The following is a 12,877-nucleotide window of genomic DNA, read 5'->3' as shown; positions in this document are numbered from 1 at the left end:
CGGGGGCCTTTGGCCACTCGGAAGCACTTTGCCGAACTTCGCTTAATCAATAAACCGCAGCCCCAGTCTCCCAGGCTCTCGCGCCGCCCCGCCCCGCCCCGCGCGCCAGACCCTCTTGTCCCCTCTTGGCTCATCCTGCCTAGATGAGTCCTCTCCGGTGTAGACCAGTGCGACCTAGGCGTCTCCGGGGTGTTCGGTCCAGCGCGGGACTCGAGCTCGTTTCTCTGCTGACCTGGCGTCCAGGGGCCAGAGCTCGCCTCTGTTGGATGGTGCCTGGGTCTCCTCTTCCTTTGAGAATGTGTTCAGGGGCTTGCTTGCCGCGGAGGCTGAGGCTGAAGTTGGAGAGTGCCCCCTTCTTACGCCCCGGAGTAGGGATCGAACCTCCCTGGCTGTGATTGCTAGGCGTCCCCACTGCTCCCAGTAGCCGTAGCCTCGGGGCTGGAGAGGGGAAACCCAGCCGCACAGAGCTGGTAGAAGGGCTGGGGGCTGTGGGAACCGCTGACTCGGCTGATTGCCAACTCCTGCCTACTGCTCTCTTCACCCAGAGGCCCCTGAGCGCCAGGCCAGCCGGGTGCCGACTTGTAAGGGCGCGTGCCTCCGTCTGCCTGTCTGGCTCGGAGGACGTTATGCCTGTTTCCCAGAGGAGAAAATAGGACTGCCTAAAAGTCCCCGAGCCGGACTGAACACTGCAGTGCTTCATCCGCGCAGCCACCTCTCCTCCAACGACTCTGAGCGCAATTCTCCAGCTCCCAAAGCTCTGGGAGTACAGAACTCGCCTTGAGCGGGCCAGGAGAGGAGGGAGGCAGTGGCTGCACAAGCAGCAGAGCAGATGCTGCGAGGGCCTGGGCACCCCCACGCAGTGACAGGGAGCCCACCTTGGCAGCACCATCCCGAGTTGGGAAGGGCTCTGAGCCCCTTAGGAGCAGGAAGGGGTCGCTGGTCAGTGGCCCAAACCTGTGTCTACAGAGGGAGCCTGGCTGGGCACCAGCACTGGCAGCGGCTAGTGGGTCAGCGACTTCTCCAGGTGACCCCCTCCATTTGCAGAGCAATTGAGCTCTCAAAGGGGTCTAATCTCTGAGCTAGTCAGCCTGCAGGGACAAGGCTGGGGCTGGGAAGCAAGAGGACCCTAGGCAGTGCCACAGCTGAGAGTGGAAGAGAGGGCTCTCCGGGCATCCCCATCTCCAGAGGACAAAGGGCCTGCAAAAAAGGGTGCGGCAGGCTGGAGGGGCACAGGCAGAGGGACCCTCTTAGGGATCATGCCCACGTGCTGCAGTCTCCAACACTGAAGCCGCTGGCCTGGAGGGCCTGCCCGTCCCCAACCTAGAAGACCTCTGGGCCCCAAGCCGTTCCCCCGCTCTGCATGGCTGCTTGCTCTGCACAGCGCTGGTCCTGCCTGGAATGATCCCGGGAGCCATCCTGACACCGGCTAGTTTCCCAAGGGCTACACAGGCCCTTGCCCTCCTCCTGTGCTTGGTTCTCGCTGATTTCTCAGAGCTCAGCCAGCCACATATGCCTGGGCCTGTGGTGACTGGTGAGTGGAGATCCCAGCCTGTGGGTGACTTGAATGTGACAGGAGCAGCAAGTGATGGGGACACTCCTCATCTCATAGCTGAAGTCTGGGCCTCCAGGGTGGGAGCAGCTGACTGGGGAACCCCAGAATGTTCCAGAAGACTTGTGGTCTCAAATCAAATTTTTCCTACTACCATGAGCTGCTGACCAGGAAAGTCATGGCCTTTATTTCTGGGATGCCAGGGAAGGTCCCATCCATGGGTCCTGGAAAGAGCCGGGGTTTGTCTCCTAAGGGTGCCCTGCTCTCCCCGTGCCAACCTTGCTGGGACATTCCAAGATTTCACAGCCCTCAGAGGGAGATGACAAAAGGTGGCGAGCACTGGGCAGAACTGGTACAGAAACAGAAGGAGTCTGGCCACGCAGCCCGCAGCTGAATCCACACGCACCCTGCCTGCCTTCATCTGTGCCTCCCTCCAGCTGGACTGAGTGCTTCCACAGGTACCACGGGGGAGGGAGGGAATGCCAGAGACAAAGCACTCTGGCCTCTCTCCCCCTTCTCCTGCATCCTGCCCTCACTGAGGCTGATCTTCAAGGGCTCGGCCAGAAACACAGTGGCCACACTTATGGTCTCCAGCATCAACCCTGGGTTGTAAGATGGGGTGGAGCTTAGGAGGCAATGTTTCCAAGGTGCATGGAGACCATGCACCAGCGGCTCCAGCCTTCTCTTTCAGCTGGTGCCATAGCCACGCGTCAGGTTGCACGCCATGTCACATGCCTTGAGAGTAGAGGCTGTTTCCTGACACTTCTGTGGGTTCCTCTAGTCCCTCTTTGGTACCTACACAGCTCTTGTCCTGCAGGCCCAGCCTGAGGTCGCTTGTGCCTTTCATCCTGAGCTCTTAGCAGCCCTAGTATCTGCATTGTGGTTGCCTGCACATTACAAACGAAGACACCGAGGCTCTGCTGGTCATGGGGCTTGCTGGGGCAGCCACCCCCTTAGCCCCTGCTTCATCCTGGAGGAGCCTAGGTCAGGCTCAGATCCAACCCCAATGTTTCACCTTATTCTCCCACCAGGCCCCAGACCCCTCACCTCTACCTCTATGCACCTGGGAAGTTCTGGGGTGCAGGTTTCTCTGGCTGCTTTGCAGGAAGCCCTCAGACTGGCCCTACCGTCACTACTCCCATCAAGTTTGCCGTCACCCCCACCCCCGCCCTCCTATGCTGATTTGGTCTTCACTCTCTGGGGCCTTTGCTGAAGCACTCTCTGATGGCCCCTCCTAGACTCAGGACCAGTCTTACCCAACAATATCCACTCTCCCAAAATCATGCCCATGCACCTTCCACGAAGCTGGTCAAATAGGAAGAGCTTCCTGTAGGCACAGACCAGCAGGCATGAACCCAGGTACGTGGAGGCTCACCTGGGCCGGAGGTCTCCGTTCTCCTTCCAGACTCCCCTCTCCCACATTGCTCCTCCAAACTCCTGCCCAGGGACTAAGGGAGCTCTCAATCAGGCCACTTACCCACCACTGCCCACCTCCCTCTGTAACTCAAAGGCCAGGCTAGTGCTTGGTCCCTCACTATGTGGATTAAGATTGGGTCTGGCTGCATGTAAGAGAAAACTGAATGAACAACATTTGAAAGGAGACTGTTTACTTTCTCTTGTGTAAGGGAATTCTAGCCACTGGCAGCCCTGGGCGGTTATGACACCTTCACAAGAGTCCTAAGAGACTGAGCTCCATCCAGCTCTCCTCTGTGCCATCCCTGGGCTGGGCCCTTCATCCTCAGGGTCCCAGATGGAAGGTGAAGTTCTAGCCACCACATCCTCATTCTCTACAGCAAATGAGAAGGAAGGGAGCAGGATAAGCTCCCTCCTTGCAAAGGAGCTTTCCCAGAAGCCCATGCAACATGGACACTCCCATCTCATTGGCCAGAGCATAGTCATGTGACCATTCCTGCCCTGGAAAGAAGGGGAAATGTAGTCGCTTTTCTGGGTGGACTTGGTCCTGGTGATGGAGGAGAATGACTATGGGGACTCTGCCCGCTTGTGGAGATTTTAGATCTCGCCCCTTTCCCGGGCCTACCTGCCCAGCTCATCTGGGCCAGAGGCCTTCGTTCTCCTTCCAGACTCCCCTCTCTCACACTGCTCCTCCGAATTTGGGTGGACTGGGTGTAGACCCCCATCCCTGCCATCCTCAGCCTCCTCAACCTCTACATAGCTTCCAACTGTTACTGTCCTTCCCCCCTCAGAGCCAGAGATCAAAAGGGCTGTCTGCACCCACTGTCTGCTCTGGCTGCCCACACCAGCTGTCTACACTCACTGTCTATATTCTGTGTCTGTATCCACCATCTGCACTCCCTGGCCCACCGTCTGCACCTGCCATCCACTCTCTGCCCAGTGTTCACACTCCAGGGGGAGGGGTGTCCCAGGTTCAGGGGATCACTTATCCCCACCTCCCTAGCTCCCAGACACAGCCAGACCAAGGTCCCTGCTCATATCACCCTCGTCACTTCAGAGCAAACCTGGCTGTGTGGGAGGGTGTGCTCACCTACTGCACACCGCATCCAGATTCCAGAAGAGCCAGAACCCACTCCTCCCCCTACTTTGCTAGCCCTGTGTCTGGGCCTGTCCTTTCGCCTGGCTCATGGGAACCCAAACTACGAGGTCCACATGGGATAGGCACATCCAACAGCTCTCAGGGACTCAATCCTCCCCATATGTCCCGCATGTCCTGCCTAGAGACAGCCTGACCACCTGGGGGCGTCCTCTCCTGATGTCTCCCTGGCGACATTCTGGCTCTCACACCTGCTGGGTCCTTTCCATCTGGCTGTACCCAAGACCTGGATATCCCCAAGTCTCTATCTTTGGTCACCCCAAGGTCAGGGGCAGATGGGGAGCTCCATGCTGGAGCAATGCAGACTTCCTAAGGGGTGGGGCACAAGGCTGGACAAATAGCCTGGTGGGAGGCAGAGGGAGGTGACGACAGGAAGAAAGGGACAAGGGCTATTAAGCAGGTCATCCTCAGGAAGGCAGGGTCATGTGAGGAAAAGAGGCAGGGCTGTCCTGCCACGGGTGGCCTCTGGTACTACTGACCCACCGCCACCCCTAGGATAATCTCCTTGCCTCCCCTAGGACCACAGGGTTCTGGTCCACTGCAGGGGCCCCACTGCCTGTGGATGACAACACAGGGACAACTCCACCACGTTCCCTATGGTCTTGCAGATGGTCTTCGGAGGCAGCTTGCTGGGTACTGACTCATCCTCCCTCTTGCTGGGAAACACGGATACTCAGCTCCCAGGATAAAGGCTACGTTTCCTGCTTTCTGGTCAGCCGGCTCCTGGATACTGCTGGGTTACTTGGTCCTCGCCAAGCAGCCATGAGCAGTGTGTATATATGTATGCTGGGGAAGCGAGGCCCAAGAAGGCTCCTTGTAGGAAAGGGCTCAGTGGGAAGGGCGCTCCCTCCTTCCTCCTGTACCGCCATAGCTGGAGTCCCAGCAGCCACTTTAGGCTCTGCGGTGGCCTTGAGGGTGGAGGCCACACGCTGGGGTGCTAAGCCAGAAAGGAGAGAGAGAAGGTGCTGCTAACACCAGCGGCCTCCCCCTCAGCTCTGAGTGCCCACCTCTGACTTTCCATGGACAGAGCCACATCTTGTGTTTACAAGAACTGCTCTTTGGAGCCTGCAGTTCTGTGCAGCCAACCCTAATTCTGACACCTCTCTCTGTAATGGCCCATCATCCAGCACTGAGGCTGTAACCGGGGCCCTGCCAAGCCACCCTCCCGCATTCCTCTTCTGTCCTGCTGCATGCCCTGGCTTGGCCTGTCAGTCTGCTTAGACGAGGGTAACTGTGGACAGACTGCATGAGTGCCCCCTTTCATCACGAGCTCCACCAAAAACTACGTGGCCTGAGGATCAAGCCTGAGCCCTCAACCTGGTACCAAGGACCTGTTCCTCCCACCCTGCCCACTGCCACGCTCACAGCACCTAGTCTGACGGCCACTGTCCCTGGAGCCTCTGCCTGTGCTCCCCACCCTCGCCCACCCCACTGGCCGGAACGCCAGTGCTGCCACACACTTTGGTGGCCAGTCTGAGCTGCTGCCTGCAGCCCTGCTCCCAGCTCTCCAGCGCCCCTTCTGCTCAGGGTCACTTTCTGCTCACCTGTGCACCCCGGGCAGGAACAGCGCTTGGCCACACCTCAGCCCTCAGTAGACTTGCCCTTGGTGAGCAAACAGCTCCCTTCTCACACAAGAAACTCCTCGCTCAGACGGGCTGCCAGCATTGTGCACACAGCAAGGCTCCCCTAGCTACACTGACCTCCGGTCTACCCTCTTCTCGGGGCCAGGGGCCTCCTAGGGGTGGCTACTTCCAAAGCTCAGCTGTGCAGTTGTATGGGCCCATGTCGGCACAGGAACTCTTGGGAGGTGTGGGTGGGCCTGTGGCCTCCCACACGTGTGCTGGCCCTCACCACCCGGAATCAGCTGTAGTCAGGACAGGACCTGGGCAGGGCGGATGCAGTGAAATGCTCCCAGGAGGCCTGAGGAGGGGGCGAGGCGAAGAGGAACTGCTGTGATTCTAGAGTCTGGAGTGTGCATGTTCTCCTGAGGCTCTGGGACCCCCCTGTGACCTCAGGACCCTTGAGCTCTTTCTGGGCTCTCCACAATACCCTCCCCCCAATCCTTGCCATCCCCTTTCTCCACGAGAGAGGCTCATCTGTCCCCTTTGCTTGCCTGGCTCATGGGGACCCAAACTACATTGTGACAAGGACAGAGATCTTCAAAAACGTTCACGGAAAATGCGCATTATGAAAAACGTATGCCTGGATTTCAAGTCTTTTTGCAACAAAATTAACTCAAAATTTTTTTTTCTTTTGAGAGGTTTTTGCCTTAGGGCACATGCACTTGCCAGACAGAGACAGAGACAGTGAGAGAGAATGTGAGAAATCACCGCCTGGGGGGTGGCCACGGGACAATCCCTTCTCCATTCTCCTCCCGTGATCTTGGTCACACACACACATGTGCCTGGTGTGATTTTCAAGCCACCGGGTCTAGGACTCAAATGGCCGTCAGCCACGTGGGAGCCCAGCGACGAAACTGCTACGGTATCTGCTGGTTCCTTAACTCATACTTTAATTCCATTTTTCATGAACTTTTAAAATATTCTGAATAGAAGCCTCTTGTGGATTCCATTTTATTTTAATCATATCCTTTTGTTTCTTTTCTTTTCTTTCTTTCTTTCTTTCTTTCTTTCTTTCTTTTTTTTTTTTTTCCTGCTGCATGCCCTGGCTTGGCCTGTCAGTCTGCTTAGACGAGGGTAACTGTGGACAGACTGCATGAGTGCCCCCTTTCATCACGAGCTCCACCAAAAACTACGTGGCCTGAGGATCAAGCCTGAGCCCTCAACCTGGTACCAAGGACCTGTTCCTCCCACCCTGCCCACTGCCACGCTCACAGCACCTAGTCTGACGGCCACTGTCCCTGGAGCCTCTGCCTGTGCTCCCCACCCTCGCCCACCCCACTGGCCGGAACGCCAGTGCTGCCACACACTTTGGTGGCCAGTCTGAGCTGCTGCCTGCAGCCCTGCTCCCAGCTCTCCAGCGCCCCTTCTGCTCAGGGTCACTTTCTGCTCACCTGTGCACCCCGGGCAGGAACAGCGCTTGGCCACACCTCAGCCCTCAGTAGACTTGCCCTTGGTGAGCAAACAGCTCCCTTCTCACACAAGAAACTCCTCGCTCAGACGGGCTGCCAGCATTGTGCACACAGCAAGGCTCCCCTAGCTACACTGACCTCCGGTCTACCCTCTTCTCGGGGCCAGGGGCCTCCTAGGGGTGGCTACTTCCAAAGCTCAGCTGTGCAGTTGTATGGGCCCATGTCGGCACAGGAACTCTTGGGAGGTGTGGGTGGGCCTGTGGCCTCCCACACGTGTGCTGGCCCTCACCACCCGGAATCAGCTGTAGTCAGGACAGGACCTGGGCAGGGCGGATGCAGTGAAATGCTCCCAGGAGGCCTGAGGAGGGGGCGAGGCGAAGAGGAACTGCTGTGATTCTAGAGTCTGGAGTGTGCATGTTCTCCTGAGGCTCTGGGACCCCCCTGTGACCTCAGGACCCTTGAGCTCTTTCTGGGCTCTCCACAATACCCTCCCCCCAATCCTTGCCATCCCCTTTCTCCACGAGAGAGGCTCATCTGTCCCCTTTGCTTGCCTGGCTCATGGGGACCCAAACTACATTGTGACAAGGACAGAGATCTTCAAAAACGTTCACGGAAAATGCGCATTATGAAAAACGTATGCCTGGATTTCAAGTCTTTTTGCAACAAAATTAACTCAAAATTTTTTTTTCTTTTGAGAGGTTTTTGCCTTAGGGCACATGCACTTGCCAGACAGAGACAGAGACAGTGAGAGAGAATGTGAGAAATCACCGCCTGGGGGGTGGCCACGGGACAATCCCTTCTCCATTCTCCTCCCGTGATCTTGGTCACACACACACATGTGCCTGGTGTGATTTTCAAGCCACCGGGTCTAGGACTCAAATGGCCGTCAGCCACGTGGGAGCCCAGCGACGAAACTGCTACGGTATCTGCTGGTTCCTTAACTCATACTTTAATTCCATTTTTCATGAACTTTTAAAATATTCTGAATAGAAGCCTCTTGTGGATTCCATTTTATTTTAATCATATCCTTTTGTTTCTTTTCTTTTCTTTCTTTCTTTCTTTCTTTCTTTCTTTCTTTTTTTTTTTTTTTTTGGAGAGGCATTTTTGTTATAGGGTGTGTTGCCAGCCAGACAGAGAGAGACAGAGAGATAGAAAACGAGAAATCACCCCCCAGGGGGGCATGGCCACGCCGCAATCCCTTCTCCTCCATTCTCCTCTCGGGATTTGGGCACACATGCACACATGTCCGGCGTGAGTTTAAACCACTGGGTCTGGGACTCGAACTGCTGGCAACTACATGGGAGTCCAGCGACATAGCCATTACGCTAACTACTGGTCCCCATATCAGTTTGTTTCTAATGGTAGAACTTTGTTTTTTATTGCCAGAGGCGTGTGTGTTCAAGAGGCAGAGAGGGAGAGAGCGCCCCAGATGGGGCATCGTCATGGCACAGCCCTTTCTCTTCCATCTCTGCATCCTGTCAGCATGTGGGCATCACGACGTCACTGCCCAGCAGTAACACGCGGGCTCCAGGTCCCGGTGCACAGAGCATAACCCCTGTACTACAGGCCGGCCTTCCACGAATTCTCTGAAGTCCCGTACAGCTGGCAAATGAAAGGGGATGGAGAGGGCATCGAAGGGAAGGTATAGCAGTCTCCACCTCACGTGGGGCCTCTGTGGGAACTGAGCCCGCCTCCAGCACCCCCTTAGCACCAAGTCACTAGGTAGAGTCCCCTCTGACCCTAGGCCAACAGCCCTCCACTATCACATAGTGTCACACTCCTGTAGGTAAGAAACACAAAGAGGGGCAGGTTTATCTTTTAATAAACATTCACAGATTCGTTAAAAAATTATTTGATAAAAAAGAACCAAGGTAGGGACCAGCAGTTAGCATAATGGCTATGTCGTTGGACTCCTAAGTAGTCGTCTGTGGTTTGAGTCCCGGACCCAGTGGCTTAAACTCACGCCGGGTGCATGTGCGTGTGTGCCCAAGATCCCAAGAGGAGAATGGAGGAGAAGAGATTGTGGCATGGCCATCCCCTCTGAGGGATGATTTCTCGCTTTCTGTCTCTCTGTCTCTCTCTGTCTGTCTGGGGAGTGCACGCGCCCTATAGCAAAAAACCTCAAAAAAAAAAAAAAAAAAAAAAGAACTAAGGTAACACATTAGCCCTGAAGTGAATTTTACAGAAACAGCCTCTCTTCTTTCATCTCATCCCTAATACCCCAACTTTACCTAGTTTGCTTAATGAATAGAGATCCCATAATTTAATAATAAACCAATAAGCCAATATACAAATTAAAATGAGCAAAGTAAGCCATTCAATTCACAGAAAAAACAAATTCCTTTTCAAAAAGGTTTATTTTAGGGACCAGAAGGTACTGTGGTTGTTTAAGGTGCTGGACTCCCACATGGCTGACCACAGTTCGAGTCCCAGACCTGATGGCTTGCTATCTCATTTCCCCTACTCCCCTCCTCTGGAGAGTGAGCACACCCAGTAGCAAATTTAAAAAATAGTAATACAGTTATTTTTAAAAAGTTTCTTTTAGGGCCAGGTGGTGGCATGAAGGTTAAGGAGTTGGATTCCACATGGCTGGCAGCACAGCTCAAGTCCTAGAACTGGCCCCTTGAAAATCATGCTGTGCACGTGTGCATACGTGCCCGAAATCCTGAGAAAAGGCTGGAGGAGAAGGAACTGTGGCATGGCCATCTCCTCTGGGGGTGATTTCTCACTTTCCTTCTCTGTCTCTGGTAAGAGCTCCTCCTTATAGCAAAAGCTTAAAAGTTTAAACATTTTTTTCCCTGGGAAGAAGGGGCAACAGGGGCTTCACGCCACAATCCATGCAGTCCCAGCTGGCCTTTAGCAGGGTGTGTTTGTACCTGGTACGCTCAGGCAGGTTCTAGGACACTAACCCAGGATCTGTCCCATGTGGGTCCAGTTGTATTATTGCCGCACTGTCAGCTGGTGAGTCAACCTTTTTTTTTTTTTTTTTAAAGATTTATTTATTTATTTATTTAGGTTTCTTTCCTTTTTTTTTTTTTTTTTGCTATTGACATGTGCGCTCACCAGGAAGACAGAGAGAGAAAGAGAGACAGAAAGCGAGAAATCACCCCCCGGGGGGATGGCCATGCTAAAATCCCTTCTCCTCTATTCTCCTCTCAGGATCTTGGACACACATGCACACGCGCCCGGCGTGAATCTAAGCCACCCGGTCCGGAACTGGAACGCGGTCAACTACATGGGAGGTCAGCGATATAGCCATTACATTAACTGCTGGTCCCTATTTATTTAGTTTTATTGTTATCACTAGTTAATTCATCTGAGAGTGAGGGAGTGAGAGCAAGAGAGAGAGCACGCAGGTGTGAGAAAGCAAGCCGCCAGGTACTGGACTCAAACCACAGTGGGCTGTGCGGGAGTCCAGTGCCTTAACCACGCCACCTGCTGGCCCCCCATCAACTAATTCTTAACATGAAAAATGCTTACTATTTCACTCCTAAGAGCAATACCAATTGACACTGAAAGGTACTACTTTTTCATGTAGCTTGGTACAGATCAAATATTTGCGAACAGGCCCAGCTATAAAGATGAACAGAGCACCATGCCCTGAGAGGCTGGACACCACACAGGAGGCCCAGGAATGTGCCAGGCACACTTGTGCATGCCCTGAATCCTGGCTAACTGGGAGGCTGGGACAAGACTGTGATATGGTGACCAATGTGACCATTGGAGGTGGCTACCTCTGTCTTTTTCCTCTCATAAAGAAAAAAAATCAGAAACAATGTTCAGTAACACATGGGTAGAAGTCTGCGGAAGTGTTTTCACATATTGCGGGTGGGAAAGCAAATGGATACTGGTTTTATGAAGAGCAACTCTGCGATGGCTGTCGGCATTATAACTGCACAGACACGTTGGCTAGCAATTCCAGCTCTGAGGATTTAACCTGCAAATAAAATATATATGTATGAAAGGAGGTAGGTACAAGATGTTTGCTGCAAGGCTGCTGGGCATAGAGAAAGACTAGACATGCTTCTAACATTCAAATTGGGAACATTCATATGAATGACACACAGGTCATGCAGCCACAGAAGAGCACTTCTGGAATGGCAGAGAAAGGACTGCTGAAACCCACTCCTCTATGATGCCACTGGACACTAGTAAAACTGACAAAGTAAACTTTTTAGAAACTTTTAAAAAAAGGTTTGCTAACAAAAGGCTTATAACAATCCAAGGAGTGTTTATTCAAGAAAAATGGCCAAGTCCTGATAAGAACAGTGGGTTCTGTGGAATTTAACTTGCACCATTCCCATTTCTCTTGCTCCAACATCACAGAAGTCTTTAATTGCCAGAGAACGCATGCACTTGCCAGAGAGGGAGACAGAGAGAGGACAGAGAGGAGAAAGCAGCCCTTGATGGGGCATGGTCATGCACAATTCTCTCTCCTGTACTTCTCCATACTGTCAGATTTGGGGCATGCATATACAAGTTTTGGTATGTTTTTCAAGCCACCAGGGCCAGGATTTGAACCATGGGCAACTATGCGGGATCTAGCTCTCCATATGCAGTACTTAACTATGGCACTACAGGGGCTGGTGCCAGCCGAAGCCTTTAAAACCAACAGCTTAATATCCACAGCAGCTGTGGAAAGCAGCAGCTTGGCAGCCACTGGAAATGGAAGACGGTTTAGAAGTCCCCCAAAGACCACATCCTCGGGGACTGTCACTACCTGTCTTGTCTGGCTGCTCTCTGAAAAAAAAAACAAAACAAACAAACAAAAAACACTCATAAACCTTGTCTTTATTTGGCCGGATTCAGAGGGTGTGTTGAAAACAAGCAACTGAATTGTTAAACACTGCGCCTGCCTGAGATGGCCAAGAGGCTGGCTACAAATGTAATGAAGATCCAATGAATGTGATGCCCCTAGTGGTCAGTGAAAAGCTCTGCCATGTACCTGGAGAAATGGAAGGTCCTGCATACACACCACAGGGCTGTGTGACTTTGAGGCTCTGTGTAAGAAGTGAGAGCTAAGGCAGAGCTGGCAACCACCTGCCTGAGCACTTACGGTACACCCTCTCCACAATGGCTCATCAGTAAAAACTGCAAGATTGATTGGTTCAAAGCACTTAAGGGAATCTAGGGACCAGCAGTTAGCGTAATGTCTAAGTCGTTGGACTCCCATGTAGTCAACTACGGTTCGAGTCCCGAAACCAGTGGCTTAAACTCATACCTGGCATGTGTGAGTGTGTTCCCAAGATCCCAAGGGGAGAATGGAGGAAAAGGGATTGTGGCATGACCGTCCCCCCTGGGGGGGCGTGATTTCTTGCTTTCTGTCTCTCTGTCTCTTTCTGGCAAGTGCATGCACCCTATAGCAAAAACCTCTCCAAAAAAAAAAAAAAAAGCACTCAGAGGAATCTCTGTGTAACCACTGACTACTAAGCAAACCAAGCAGAGCCTTCAGTGACTACTCACAACACAGAGTACTGACTTACAGAATTAGTTCAAGACACTAAACAAGTAGTAACAACAAAATAAATCACACATCCTGTGGAAATAGGATTTGATTTCCAGAATTGTATATCATATTATTTAAAAAGTCCAATTTTCGGCAGAGGCAAATGACATAATGGTTATATCACTGGACTCCCATGTGGTTGATTGCAGTTCGAGTCCCAGAGTCAGTGACTTAAAACTCATGCCGGGAGTGTGTGCGTGCATGTCCAAAATCCCAAGAGGA

At 53.0% G+C, this 12,877-nt stretch overlaps 1 protein-coding gene across 1 annotated transcript in view; it reads right to left on the bottom strand.

Moving 5' to 3' along the window:
• Positions 1–10,956: 10,956 nt before the first annotated feature.
• Positions 10,957–12,877, bottom strand: part of UVSSA (UV stimulated scaffold protein A) — a 58,430-nt gene continuing 56,509 nt past the window's right edge. Inside the window, exon 16 of the mRNA XM_006152882.2 lies at positions 10,957–11,086. The gene's annotated coding sequence lies outside the window, so the exon portion shown is untranslated. The remainder of the gene's footprint in view (positions 11,087–12,877) is intronic.

The sequence above is a fragment of the Tupaia chinensis genome, unplaced genomic scaffold (assembly GCF_000334495.1).
Source record: "Tupaia chinensis unplaced genomic scaffold, TupChi_1.0 Scaffold000360_1, whole genome shotgun sequence".
Classification (NCBI taxonomy): domain Eukaryota; kingdom Metazoa; phylum Chordata; class Mammalia; order Scandentia; family Tupaiidae; genus Tupaia; species Tupaia belangeri.
The sequence above is the reverse complement of the archived record's forward strand: the minus strand, read 5'-3'. Positions and strand labels throughout refer to the sequence as shown.